Source organism: Halichoerus grypus, chromosome 2, assembly GCF_964656455.1.
Source record: "Halichoerus grypus chromosome 2, mHalGry1.hap1.1, whole genome shotgun sequence".
Taxonomy (NCBI): domain Eukaryota; kingdom Metazoa; phylum Chordata; class Mammalia; order Carnivora; family Phocidae; genus Halichoerus; species Halichoerus grypus.
Window position 1 is genome coordinate 148,708,720 of NC_135713.1, and position 15,441 is coordinate 148,724,160.

The window sequence follows — 15,441 nt, forward strand, 5'->3', positions numbered from 1 at the left end:
GATCCAACAGTACATTAAAAGGATTATTCACCACGACCAAGTCGGATTTATCCCTGGGCTGCAAGGTTGGTTCAACATCCGCAAATCAATCAACGTGATACAATACATTAACAAAAGAAAAAACAAGAATCATATGATCCTCTCCATAGATGCAGAAAAACCATTTGACAAAGTACAGCATCCTTTCTTGATCAAAACTCTTCAGAGTATAGGCATAGAGGGTACATACTTCAATATCATAAAAGCCATCTATGAAAAACCTACAGCGAATATCATTCTCAATGGGGAAAAACTGAGAGCTTTCCCCCTAAGGTCAGGAACACGGCAGGGATGTCCACTATCACCACTGCTATTCAACATAGTATTAGAAGTCCTAGCCACAGCAATCAGACAACAAAAAGAAATAAAAGGCATCCAAATCAGCAAAGAAGAAGTCAAACTCTCACTCTTTACAGATGATATGATACTTTATGTGGAAAACCCAAAGATTCCAGCCCAAAACTGCTAGAACTCATACAGGAATTCAGTAAAGTGGCAGGATATAAAATCAATGCACAGAAGTCAGTGGCATTCCTATACACCAACAGCAAGACAGAAGAAAGAGATATTAAGGAATCGATCCCATTTACAATTGCACCCAAAACCATAAGATACCTAGGCATAAATCTAACCAAAGAGGCAAAGGATCTGTACTCAGAAAACTATAAAATACTCATGAAAGAAATTGAGGAAGACACAAAGAAATGGAAAAACGTTCCATGCTCATGGATTGGAAGAACAAATATTGTGAAGATGTCAATGCTACCTAGAGCAATCTACACATTCAATGCAATCCCCATCAAAATACCATCCACTTTTTTCAAAGAAATGGAACAAATAATCCTAAAATGTCTATGGAAGCAGAAAAGACCCCGCATAGCCAGAGGAATGTTGAAAAAGAAAAGCAAAGCTGGCGGCATCACAATTCCGGACTTCCAGCTCTATTACAAAGCTGTCATCATCAAGACAGTATGGTACTGGCACAAAAACAGACACATAGATCAATGGAACAGAATAGAGAGCCCAGAAATGGACCCTCAACTATATGGTCAACTAATCTTTGACAAAGCAGGAAAGAATGTCCAATGGAAAAAAGACAGTCTCTTCAACAAATGGTGTTGGGAAAATTGGATAGCCACATGCAGAAGAATGAAACTGGACCATTTCCTTACACCACACACAAAAATAGACTCCAAATAGTTGAAAGACCTCAATGTGAGACAGGAGTCCATCAAAATCCTCAAGGAGAACACAGGTAGCAACCTCTTCGACCTCAGCTGCAGCAACTTCTTCCTAGAAACATCGCCAAAGGCAAGGGAAGCAAGGGCAAAAATGAACTATTGGGACTTCATCAAGATAAAAAGCTTTTGCAAAGCAAAGGAAACAGTCAACAAAACCAAAAGACAACCGACAGAATGGGAGAAGATATTTGCAAATGACATATCAGATAAAGGGCTAGTATCCAAAATCTATAAAGAACTTATCAAACTCAACACCCAAAGAACAAAGAATCCAATCAAGAAATGGGCAGAAGACATGAACAGACATTTTTCCAAAGAAGACATCCAAATGGCCAACAGACACATGAAAAAGAGCTCAATATCGCTCAGCATCAGGGAAATCCAAATCAAAACCTCAATGAGATACCACCTCACACCAGTCAGAATGGCTAAAATTAACAAGTCAGGAAATGACAGATGTTGGCGGGGATGCGGAGAAAGGGGAACCCTCCTACACTGTTGGTGGGAATGCAAGCTGGTGCAGCCACTCTGGAAAACAGTATGGAGGTTCCTCAAAAAGTTGAAAATAGAGCTACCATATGATCCAGCAATTGCACTACTGGGTATTTATCCCAAAGATACAGAAGTAGGGATCCGAAAGGGTACGTGCAGCCCGATGTTTATAGCAGCAATATCCACAATAGCCAAACTGTGGAAAGAGCCAAGATGTCCATGGACAGATGACTGGATAAAGAAGAGGTGGTATATATATACAATGGAATATTATGCAGCCATCAAAAGGAATGAAATCTTGCCATTTGCAACGACATGGATGGAACTGGAGGATATTATGCTGAGCGAAATAAGTCAAACAGAGAAAGACATGTATCATATGACCTCACTGATATGAGGAATTCTTAATCTCAGGAAACAAACTGAGGGTTGCTGGAGTGGGGGGTGGGGTGGGAGGGATGGGGTGGCTGGGTGATAGACACTGGGGAGGGTATGTGCTCTGGTAAGCGCTGTGAATTGTGCAAGACTGTTGAATCTCAGATCTGTACCTCTGAAACAAATAATGCAATATATGTTAAGGAAAAAAAAAGAAGAAGAAGATAGCAGGAGGGGAAGAATGAAGGGGGGAATTGGAGGGGTAGACGAACTATTAGAGACGATGGACTCTGAAAAACAAACTGAGGGTTCTAGAGGGGAGGGGGGTGGGAGGATGGGTTAGCCTGGTGATGGGTATTGAGGAGGGCACGTTCTGCATGGAGCACTGGGTGTTATGCACAAACAATGAATCATGGAACACTACATCTAAAACTAATGATGTAATGTATGGGGATTAACATAACAATAAAAAAAGAAAAAAAATAGAATTACCATATGATCCAACAATCCCTATTCTGGGAATATATTTGAAGGAAACAAAATCATCATTTCAAAGAGATATCTGCACTCCCGTGTTTTTTGCAGCATTATTCACAGTAGCTATGGTATGAAAACAATCTAAATGCCTATCAATGGATAAATGGATAAAGAAAATGTGATATAAATCATATGTTATGTATAAATTCATATATATGTATACTTTTGTAAAAAAAAAATAATATAATGGAATATTATTCAGCCAACAAAAGAAAATCCTGCCATTTGTGACAACATAGATGAAACTTGAAGGCATTATGCTCAGTGAAATTTGCCAGACAAAGAAAATTACTGTATTATCTTACTTTACAAAATGAAACTTGTTGTAACAGGGAGTAGAATGGTGGCGTCCAGGAGCTGGGGATGGGGAAAATGGGGAGATGTTGGTCAAAAAGTACAAATTTCCATTTAGAAGATGAGTAAGTTTTGGGGTTGTGATATGCAGCATTGTGATTATACTTAACAATATATACTTAACAATTATATACTTGAAACTTTCCAAGAGGATAGATCTTAAAAGATCTCATCACACACACACACACACACACACACACAAATGGTAACTAAAAATATAAATAAATAAAACCTAGGGCTGGTAGAATAAGGAAGCCAATATATAGAAATATGTAGTCACTATTAATAGTTTCAGTGTTCTTCACTAATACTGAAGACTCATTTGTAGACATTTCCTATTTAAATACCAAAGCTGGAACCACAAGGAAAGAAAGATTAATTCAGGATGCAACTAAAGACAATCACCCAAACTTTGACTTCAGAAAAAGGAATCTATCCACCTTTTTCAGGGTCTCTTCCCCTCTCCAATCTAATTTATCCTATTTCCAAAAAAGGTCATGAATCTTCCAAAAAGAATTATTCTAATAAACTTCTGTAATACTTGCAATTGTTATGTGACAACTCTGTTTCATGAGTCATCCTAGTAAAATTGTGCACTATAAAATAAAAATTAGGTAGTTTGAGAAGTAGGAACAGATTAGTGAGAGGAAAGTACTGGAGCAACATGGCACTCAGGGCTTTTGAGCTACCCTACACTGTACCTGCCTCTCTGGCCTATCCTGGGGATAACTGCAATTTGTCGAAGGGTAAAACAATCATGATGGCATTGGATAAAGGAATTGAGGGGGAAGTTCACCTCACAACTGAGTAATGGTGGGCTGAATTTGAGAGGTGCTAAATTTCGGATATTAGAACACTCCAGAAAAAAGAAATGTCTTGTAAAAGGTAGGGATTTGAGAGGAAAATGAAATAATGCATCTTGAAAATTCACAGCCTACAAATAAGATCAGAGATGATGCCATTTTGGAAAGAATGTGGGGGACACAGAGGAAAATTTAAAAGATGAGTTGAAAAGAAGGAAAAGATGGAATAAGGGAGAGATAAATGAAAGAATAAGGAGAAAATAAAATTAGTGAAAATTAGGAAGACCAGAGTTAGAAGAAAGACAAAAGGAACACAGTTGCACAAAACAAACAAAAAAGGAGCTGATGGCCTCTTCCCCAGAGAAAAAGTCTGTACTGTTACATAGCTGTGATTGCCCTCCAACCTCTATCTTGTCTATCCAAGTATCCACAGGTCCTTAACTGGACTGGACTAAAAGGAAACATGATGCAGTGGTTCCTTTAAAGACTTTTCTGAGAGAAATGTGCCACATTCAAAGGATTACATGCTCCATTCCTGATGGCATGAGAGCAGTGCATTTTATGAATGGACTAAGAGAGAAACAGAGATGTGGGAAGGGAGAGACAGACACACACACAGAATGAGAGAGAGACTAAGAGGAGAAGGGAAAACAGGAGCGAGAAGAGAGCGAAAGGAAGAGTAGGCATAGATATAGACGGAGGTTCTATAACAGTAGCTAACACTTAAATAGGCCTCACTGTGTGATAGATGATGGATGGAAAAAGAGATGGTAGATATTGGATTGACAGATGATGATGGATAGATAGTTGATAGATAGATAGATGATAGATAGATGATAGATGATTGATAGATAAATAAATAGATGATAGATGATAGATGATGATGATAGATGATAGATGATAGATAGATAGATAGATGAGAGATAGATGATAGATTGATAGATGATAGATAGATGATAGATAGATAGATAGATGATAGATAATGATAGATATAGGAAGATGATAGATAGATGATAGATAGATAGATGATAGATGATAGATAGATAGATAGATAGATAGATAGATAGATAGATAGATGATAGATGATAGATAGGTGATAGATAATGATAGATAGATAGATAGGTAGATGATAGATAGAGATAGAGAGAGATGATAGATAGATGATATCTATCTATTGATAGATGATAGATAAATAGATGATAGATAGATAGACGATAGATGATAGATAGATAGATGATAGATAAATGATAGATAGATAGATAGATGATAGATACATGATAAATAGATGATAGATAGATAGATAGATAGATAGAGGCAGATTTATATAAAAATTCTTTTAAGTTTTTCAAATAACCATGTAAGATAAGGACTATTTTTATTCTCATTTTTTAAATGAGGAAATCAAAATGTGGAGAGGTTGACTGTCCATGTCACAAGTGATTGAGACCCAAGCTCAGCATTCACTGCACTCAACCACTACACTATACAACAACAGAGTTGAGGACAGAGAAAATTAACCTAACTGGACTGAAAAAAAAAAAAAAACAGAGTGTTTCCTTTATTTTTTTTTTGAAAGAAATATGCCAGATTCAAAGGATTGCATGCCACTTTCTTTATGATATGAGTGAAGGATGTCATAAAGACTTGGGCTGACTGGGTTCAAAGAAGAGTTTCTCATCATATTTAGGATATTCCAGCTCTATCCTTACTTCAGTACCAACTGCTAAGGCAGTATTTATACAGAATCAGACCCATCTTTTAAAAACTTCTCATACAATTATGAGGATTATCCCATCAACATAGTTGAAGGTTTCAGGATGGTGTTTATTGAATTACAAAGTCATCACTGGAGAAGAAAAAATCCGTATTGATATTTTCCTGAACTTTGAAGGATGAGGTACTCACTTCCCTATAGGAGATCTTAAACTGAACAAGCCTAAAGTTTACACTTCCATTTTAGGGGTACAATTAAAAGTATGTGGACTTGTACATTATTGCAACACTCTACTCTGTGTTCATGATATCAGTACCAGGATCTTTTACTTGAATCTAAATTTGACAATTGATTTTCTTCTCCCCCTCTCCCCAAAGGGGGACATTGAGACTTCCCATGTAGGACAATAAGCAATTATTTACAAATCACACCTTCAGTCACTACTGGAAACATAATTTTGATGATGAACAGAATTTGAGAAACTTTATTCCTGAATGTTTTTATAGAATATTACTGAGAGCCTGTTATTCATGAAAGACTTTTTAAAAATAAGCTTTTTTTCTGTTTTATAAATTCCCATTGCTACATAATAGTATTTCAAGATATTTTAGCTTTTAGCTAAGCATTTGTAGTTTTTCATTTGTTGAAATTCTACTCATTTGCACATTTTTGTCAGTCTTATTTCAAGCTAGTGCTCATAACCCTAGAAACCAAAATAATCTTTGCAAAATTCTGTACCTAAAAATTTTTAAAGCCCCCTATTTCACACATCTTTCCATATAAGAAAGCTTTGTGAAATTTTTGTGTAGTCTTCAAATATAGTTAACGTACAAAATTATAAATAAACTGCATGGTTTTTATACAGCTTTAATAAGTGTCAAATAAAGTACAGATCCAAAATTTTAAAAAAATACAAAAGTCACACTTAACCCTCTAAACTGGGTCTCTCTCTTTCCAGCCATACATATGGTGGGTACCATGGAAAGAGAAAATGTGAGTTTCCCCAGCACAACTGTGTTGCTGTGCTTCTCAGATTATCCATGGCTAAGAAATGCCCCTCTTTGGAGTGGTCCTGGTCTCTTACATCCTCACCCTGATGGGGAATAGCTCCATCATCTTTCTTTCCATAGTGGAGCCCAGACTCCAGACCCCCATGTACTTCTTCCTGGACAATCTCTCTGTGCTGGACCTTTGTGTCACCTGCACCATTGTGCCCCAGCTGCTGGCCAACCTCTGGGGGGCAGAGAAGACCATTGCTTCCTGGGGCCGCATCACCCAGGCCTACCTCTTCCACTGGACAGGATGCACTGAATGTGCTGTACTGGAGGTAAAGGCTTTTGATCGCTATGTGGCTATCTGCCAGCCCCTCCAGTATACTCTCATCATGAGGCCCCGGGTGTGTTTGCAACTGGCAACTGCTGCCTGGTCCAGTGGCCTGGCCAACTCAATGCTCCAAGCTACACTCACTCTCCAGCTCCACCACTGTGGTCACCATACACTCAACCACTTCTTCTGTGAAGTACCTGTCCTGATCAAGCTGGCCTGTGGTGACACCACTGCTAATGACCTGTCCCTGGCTGTGGGAGCCATCCCTTTTGCACTGAAGGCTCCTCGGCTTGTGCTAGTCTCCTACACATTCATTGCCAAGGATGTGTTGAAGTTACCTTCAGCTGACAGAAGGTACAAGGCCCTCAGCACCTGCAGCTCCCACTTGGAGGTTGTCATCATGTACTTTGGACCAGCCATCTACATGTACCTCCAGCCCCCTGCCAATAGCACTCAGGCCAGATTCATGGCCTTCTTCTACTGTGTTATCACCCCACTGCTCAACCCACTCATCTACACCCTGAGAAACAAAGATGTGAAGAAAGCGTGCAAGAGGATCCTACAACCCCAGAGTGAGGTAAAATCCTAAAAAAGGATAGAAGTCATAAAAAAGACAGGCAATCCATTTGCAACGACGTGGATGGAACTGGAGGGTATTATGCTGAGCGAAATAAGTCAAACAGAGAAAGACATGTATCATATGACCTCACTGATATGAGGAATTCTTAATCTCAGGAAACAAACTGAGGGTTGCTGGAGTGGGGGGTGGGGTGGGAGGGATGGGGTGACTGGGTGATGGACACTGGGGAGGGTATGTGTTCTGGTAAGCGCTGTGAATTGTGCAAGACTGTTGAATCTCAGATCTGTACCTCTGAAACAAATAATGCAATATATGTTAAGAAAGAAAAAAAGAAGAAGAATATAGCAGGAGGGGATGAATGAAGGGGGGGAAATTGGAGGGGGAGAAGAACCATGAGAGACGATGGACTCTGGAAAACAAACTGAGGGTTCTAGAGGGGAGGGGGTTGGGAGGATGGGTTAGCCTGGTGATGGGTATTGAGGAGGGCACGTTCTGCATGGAGCACTGGGTGTTATGCACAAACAATGAATCATGGAACACTATATCTAAAACTAATGATGTAATGTATGGGGATTAACATAACAATAAAAAAAATTAAAAAAAAAAAAAGAACCATAAAAAAAAAAAAGACAGGCAATCTCTGTTTGTCTCCTGGGCCAACCACATGCACAACTCAGTAAATATTGGCAAGTCTCTTTCCAAATGAAGGTTCAACAAAAAATTAAAAACAGATCTACCCTATGACTCAGTAATTGCACTACTGGGTATTTACCCCAAAGACACAGATATACTGAAAAAAAGGGGCACCTGCACCCCAATGTTCATAGCAGCAATGTCCACAATAGCCAAACCATGGAAAGAGCCAAGATGCCCTTCAACAGATGATTGGATAAAGATGTGGTCCATATATACAATGGAATATTACTCAGCCATCAGAAAGGATGAATACAGACAGGAAAAGATGGTGGAGGAGTAGGGGACCCTATTCCAACTGGTCCCTAGAATTGAGCTGGATATCTACCAGACCACTCTGAACACCCACGAAATCAGCCTGAAATGTAAGAAGATAGATCTGGATCTCTACAAACAGAATATCGCAGGCGGTTGGTTTCAAGGTATGAAGCAGTGAGCTGTGATTCCCCGGGCAGATATTGGAGAATAAATGGCAGCAGGAGGGAGCCAATCTAGCCAGATCCTACACCACTGGTGAGCGATAGCCTCCCACACTGGGACAGGGCACAGACTCACAGACCAGTAGCGGCGGGGAAAGGACTTTAGGGCAGCCCGCCTGACAGAAACTGGAGCAGTGGGGCCCCACATGCAAATTGGGGGTGGCTGGTGGTTTTAGAAGCACAAAGGGCAGAGACAAGCCCAACCTGGAGGAAGGACTGCGGGCACTGCAGAGGGGCGCACAACCCAGGATGCTGCAGTTTATAGTGGCACAGACAGAAACGGAGATAGTGTGGCCTGGAGAGCTCACTGAAGAACAGACTGCAATATCTCTGTTCTGAGGCAGAGGGTTGGAAATGGTCTCTTCTGCTCTGACTCTCGGAAGAGACATGGAAAGCCACCAGGCAAAGCCACCAGAGAACAAAGGCCCTGAAAAACCGGTTTTCACTGAGCCCATCCCCAGCCAGAGGGGGCAGGCAACTCTGCCCAAACAGGGTTGCCTGAGTAACAGTGCGGCAGGCCCCTCCCCCAGAAGACAGGCTGGGAAAACAAGAAGCCAGCAACCATAAGGTCCCTTGAAAACAGGTACATCTTGCTTGGGTTCTGGTCAATAATTTGGACTCTATACATTCCCTCAACCACCCATCAACAGAATGACTAGGAGGAAGAGCCCCCAAAATAGAAAAGACTCAGAGATTATGACTTATGCAGCAGATTTACAAATGGATTCAGATATAACCAAGATGTCGGAGATGGAATTCAGGCTAGCAATTGTGAAGATGATAGCTAGAATGGAAAAATCAATTAATGGCAACATAGAGTCTCTAAGGGCAGAAATGAAAGGTGAATTGGCAGAACTTAAAAATGCTATCAGTGAGATCCAATCCAATCTAGATAATCTAACAGCTAGGGTAAGTGAGGCAAAAGAATGAATAAGCCACCTGGAGGACACTATAATAGATAAAAGGGAAACGAAGAGGCTAGGGAAAAACAACTCAGAATCCATGAAAATAGAATCAGAGAAATAAGTGACACCATGAAGCATTCCAATGTCAGAATTATTGGAATCCCAGAGCGGGTGGAGAGAGAGAGAGGACTAGAAGATATATTTGAGCAAATCGTAGCTGAGAACTTCCCTAATCTGGGGAATGAAACAAACATTCATATCCTAGAGGCAGAGAGGACCCCTCCCAAGATCAAGGAAAACAGGCCAACACCGCGGCATGTAATAGTAAACCTCGCAAATCTTAGAACCAAGGAAACTATCTTAAGGGCAGTTAGGGGGAAGAGATTCCTTACGTACAGAGGGAGGAACATCAGAATAATGTCAGACCTATCCACAGAGACCTGGCAAGCCAGAAAGAGCTGGAAGGACATATTCAGGGTACTAAACAAGAAGAACATGCAGCCAAGAATACTTTATCCGGCAAGGCTATCATTTAAAATGGATGGAGAAATGCAGAGCTTCCAAGACCGGCAGAAACTGAAAGAATATGTGACCACTGAGCCGGCCATGCAAGAAATATTAAGAGGGTTTCTATAAAAGGAGAAAGACCCCAAGAGTGATCTATAACAGAAATTTACAGGGACAACCTATAAAAACAACATCTTCACAGGCAACATGATGACAATTAATTCATCTCTTTCAATAATCACTCTCAACATGAATGGCCTAAACGCTCCCATAAAACGGCACAGGGTTGCAGATTGGATAAAAAGACAGGACCCATCCATATGCTGTCTACTAGAGACTCATTCTGAACCTAAAGATACATCCAGACTGAAAGTGAAGGGATGGAGATCCATCTTCCATGCCAGCAGACCTCAAAAGAAAGCTGGGGTAGCAATGCTTATATCAGACAAATTAGATTTTAAACTAGATCTGTAATTAGAGACAGAAGGACACTATATCATTCTTAAAGGGTCTATCCAACAAGAAGATCTAACAATTGTAAATATCTATGCCTCCAACATGGGAGCAGCCATCTACATAAGCCAACTGTTAACCAAAATAAAGAGTCATACTGATAACAATATGTTAATTGTAGGAGAACTCAATGCTCCACTCTCAGCAATGGACAGATCATCTAAGCAGAAAATCAACAAGGAAACAAGAACTTTGAATGATACACTGGACCAGATGGACCTCATAGATATATACAGAACATTCCACCCTAAAAAAAACAGAATACTCATTCTTCTCAAGCACATATGGAACTTTCTACAGAATAGACCACATACTGGGTCACAAATCAGGTCTCAACCGATACCAAAAGATTGAGACTAATCCCTGCATATTCTCAGACCACAATGCTTTAAAACTGGAACTCAATCACAAGAAAAAAATTGGCAGAAATTCAAACACATGGAAGCTAAAGACCACTTTGCTCAAGAATGTTTGGGTCAACCAGGATATCAAAGAAGAACTTAAACAATTCATGGAAATCAATGAGAATGAAAACACATTGGTCCAAAACCTATGGGATACTGCAAAGGCAGTCCTAAGGGGGAAATACATAGCCATCCAAGCCTTACTCAAAAAAAACAGAAAAATCCCGAATTCACCAATTAACTCTACACCTTAAAGAACTAGAGAAAAAACAACAAATGATGACTAAGCCATGCATTAGAAGAGAAATAATTAAAATTAGAGCAGAGATCAATGAATTAGAAACCAGAAACACAGTAGATCAGATCATCGAAACTAGAAATTGGTTCTTTGAAAGAATTAATAAGATAAATAAACCTCTGGCCAGACTTATCCAAAAGAAGAGAGAAAGGACCCAAATAATAAAATTTGAATGAAAAGGGAGAGATCACGACTAACACCAAGGAAATAGAAACAATTATTAGAAATTATTATCAACAACTATATGCCAATAAACTGAGCAATCTGCATGAAATGGAGGTCTTCCTGGAAACCTGTGAGCTGCCAAGACTGAAACAGGAAGAAATTGACAACCTGAATAGGCCAATAACCAGTAACGAGATTGAACCAGTGATCAAAAACCTTCCAAAAAACAAGAGTCCAGGGCCTGATGGATTCCCTGGCAATTCTCCAAACATTCAAAGAAGAAATAATACTTATTCTCCTGAAGCTGTTTCAAAAAACAGAAACAGAAGGAAAACTTCCAAACTCATTCTATGAGGCCAGCATTACCTTAATCCCCAAACCAAGCAAAGACCCAATAAAAAAGGAGAATTTCAGACCTATATCCCTCATGAACATGGATTCCAAAATCCTCAACAAAATCCTAGCTAATAGGATCCAACAATACATTAAAAGGATCATCCACCACGACCAAGTGGGATTTATCCCCAGGATACAAAGGTGGTTCAACATTCACAAATCAATCAGTGTGATAGAATACATTAATAAGAGGAGAGAGAAGAACCATATGGTCCTCTCAATTGATGCAGAAAAAGCATTTGACAAAATACTCCATCCTTTCCTGATTTAAACTCTTCAGAGTATAGGGATAGAGAGAACATTCCTCAAGTTCATAAATTCTGCCTATGAAAAACCCACAGCGAATATCATCCTCAATGGGGAAAAGCTGAGAACCTTTCCCTTAAGATCAGGAACACGTCAAGGATGCCCACTCTCACCACTATTGTTCAACATAGTACTAGAAGTCCTAACAACAGCAATCAGACAACAAAAAGAATTAAAATGTATTCAAATTGGCAAAGAAGAAGTCAAACTCTCTCTTTTCGCAGATGACATGATACTTTACGTGGAAAACCCAAAAGCCTCCACCCCCAAATTACTAGAATTCATACAGCAATTCAGTAATGTGGCAGGATACAACATCAATACACAGAAATCAGTTGCTTTCTTATACACTAACAACACAACTGTAGAAAGAGAAATTAGAGAAACAATTCCATTTACAATAGCACCAAAAACCATAAGATACCTTGGAATAAACCTAACCAAAGAGGTAAAGGATCTATACTCTAGGAACTACAGAACACTCATGAAAGAAATTGAGGAAGACACAAAAAGATGGAAAAACATTCTATGCTCATGGATTGGAAGAATACACATTGTTAAAATGTCTACGCTACCCAGAGCACTCTATACCTTCAATGCCATCCTGATCAAAATTCCAATGACATTTTTCAAAGTGCTGGAACAAACAATCCTAAAATTTGTATGGAATCAGAAAAGACTCCGAATCGCCAAGGAAATGTTGAAAAAGAAAAACAAAGCTGGGGGCATCACGTTGCCCGATTTCAAGCTATATTACAAAGCTGTGATCACCAAGACAGCATGGTACTGGCACAAAAACAGACATATAGACCAATGGAACAGAATAGAGAGCCCAGATATGGACCCTCAACTGTATGGTCAAATAATCTTTGACAAAGCAGGAAAAAACATGTAATGGATAAAAGATAGTCTCTTCCACAAATGGTGCTGGGAAAATTGGACAGCCACATGCAGAAGAATGAAACTCGACCATTCTCTAACACCATACACAAAGATAATCTCGAAATGGATGAAAGACCTCAATGTGAGACAGGAATCCATCAAAATCCTAGAGAACATAGGCAGTAACCTCTTTGACATCGGCCACAGCAACTTCTTTCAAGAAATATCTCCAAAAGCTAGTGACACAAAAGCAAAAATGAACTTTTGGGACTTCATCAAGATAAAAAGCTTCTGCACAGCAAAGGAAACAGTCAACAAAACAAAGAGGCAACCCACAGAATGGGAGAAGATATTTGCAAACGACACTACAGATAAAGAGGTGGTATCCAAGATCTATAAAGAACTTCTCAAGCTCAACACCCATAAAACAAATAATCAAGTCAAAAAATGGGCAGAAGATATGAAAAGATACTTCTCTGAAGACATACAAATGTTTAACAGAATCATGAAAAAATGTTCATCATCATTAGCCATGAGGGAAATCCAAATCAAAACCACATTGAGATACCACCTTACACCAGTTAGAATGGCAAAAATGGACAGGGAAAGAAACAACAAATGTTGGAGAGGTTGTGGAGAAAGGGGAACCCTCTTACACTGTTGGTGGGAATGCAAGTTGGTACAGCCACTTTGGAAAACCATGTGGAGATTCCTCAAAAATTTAAAAATAGAGCTACCCTATGACCCAGCAATTGCACTCCTGGGTATTTACCACAAAGACATAGATGTAGTGAAAAGAAGGGCCATATGCACCCCAATGTTCATAGCAGCAATGTCCACTATAGCCAAACTGTGGAAAGAGCCGAGATGCCCTTCAACAGACGAATGGGTAAAGAAGATGTGGTCCATATATACAATGGAATATTACTTAGCCATCAGAAAGGATGAATACCCAACTTTTATATCCACATGAATGGGACTGGAGGAGATTATGCTAAGTGAAATAAGTCAAGCAGAGAAAGTCAATTATCATATGGTTTCACCTATTTGTGGAACATAAGGAATAGCATGGAGGACATTAGGAGAAGGAAGGGAAAAGTGAAGGGGGAGAAATCGGAGGGAGAGATGAACCATGAGAGACTATGGACTCTGAGAAACAAACAGGGTTTTAGAGGGGAGGGGGGATGGGTTAGTCCAGTGATGGGTATTAAGGAGGGCATGTACTGCATGGAGCACTGGGTGTTATACGAAAACAATGGATCGTGGATCACCACTTCAAAAACTAATAATGTATGGTGACTAACATAACATAATAAAATAAAATTTAAAAAAAAAGAAAGAATGAATGAATACATACCATTTACATGGACATGGATGTAACTGGAGGGGATTATGCTAAGTGAACTAAGTCAAGCAGAGAAAGTCAATTATTATATGGTTTCACTAATTTGTGGAACATAAGGAATAGCATGGAGGACATTAGGAGAAGGAAGGGAAAAATGAAGGGGGGAAATCAGAGGGCGAGATGAACCATGAGAGACTATGGGCTCCGAGAAATAAACAGGGTTTTAGAGGGGAGGGGGCTGGGGGGATTTGTTGGCCTGGTGGTGGGTATTAAGGAGTGCATGTATTGCATGGAGCACTGGGTGTTATACACAAACAATGAATCATGGATCACTACATCAAAAACTAATGATATGGGCACCTGGGTTGCTCAGATGGTTAAGCGTCTGCCTTCAGCTCATGTCATGATCCCAGGGTCCTGGGATCGAGTCCTGCATCGGGCTCCAAATGAGTGTCCATGAGTTCCAAGGAAAGAGTTCCCATCTCTTAACATCACCCACCCTGATGTCTAGAGAAACTCTTCCAACTAGAAGGTGCTCAGTTCTGTAATCTCAAGTGGAGCAATCCTGCTCCTTTTTGACCCTCTCCAAATGTCTTGTTCTCACTGGAAAGAACGAGTTCACACATCGGTAGGAGGGTAAGCAACACCATCTTTTCAAATCCCTTTATATAAAAGCTCCCATTTACCAGATAGTGTACAAGAAAATTTGCTGAAAACTTTTGTACAGATCCCAACAAGATTTTTAGTAAGAATTCATTGGATTGATCACATATATGCAAACCATTTTAATCTCTCCTGTCTCTGAGCATCTCAGGTGTTCTCTCCTTTCTCAAACACCTTATCACTCCATAATTTATCATATTCTTACCTCATCAATAACCTCACCATCCATCTTCGATGATTCATTCAAGAAAATAATTTCAGAGAGGGCGGAGCAAGATGGCGGAGGAGTAGAAGACCTGGATTTCGTCTCCTCTCAGGAATTCAGCTGGATAGGGATCAAACCATTCTGAACACCTACAAACTCAACAGGAGATCGAAGAAAAGAATAGCAACAACTCTCTGAACAGAAAAGCGACTACTTTCT

General features: G+C 39.8%; 1 pseudogene; it reads left to right on the forward strand.

Annotated features, from left to right (window-relative positions):
- Positions 1-6,521: 6,521 nt before the first annotated feature.
- LOC118542110 (olfactory receptor 2G3-like) lies at positions 6,522-7,470 on the forward strand (annotated as a pseudogene).
- The last annotated feature ends 7,971 nt before the right edge of the window (positions 7,471-15,441 follow it).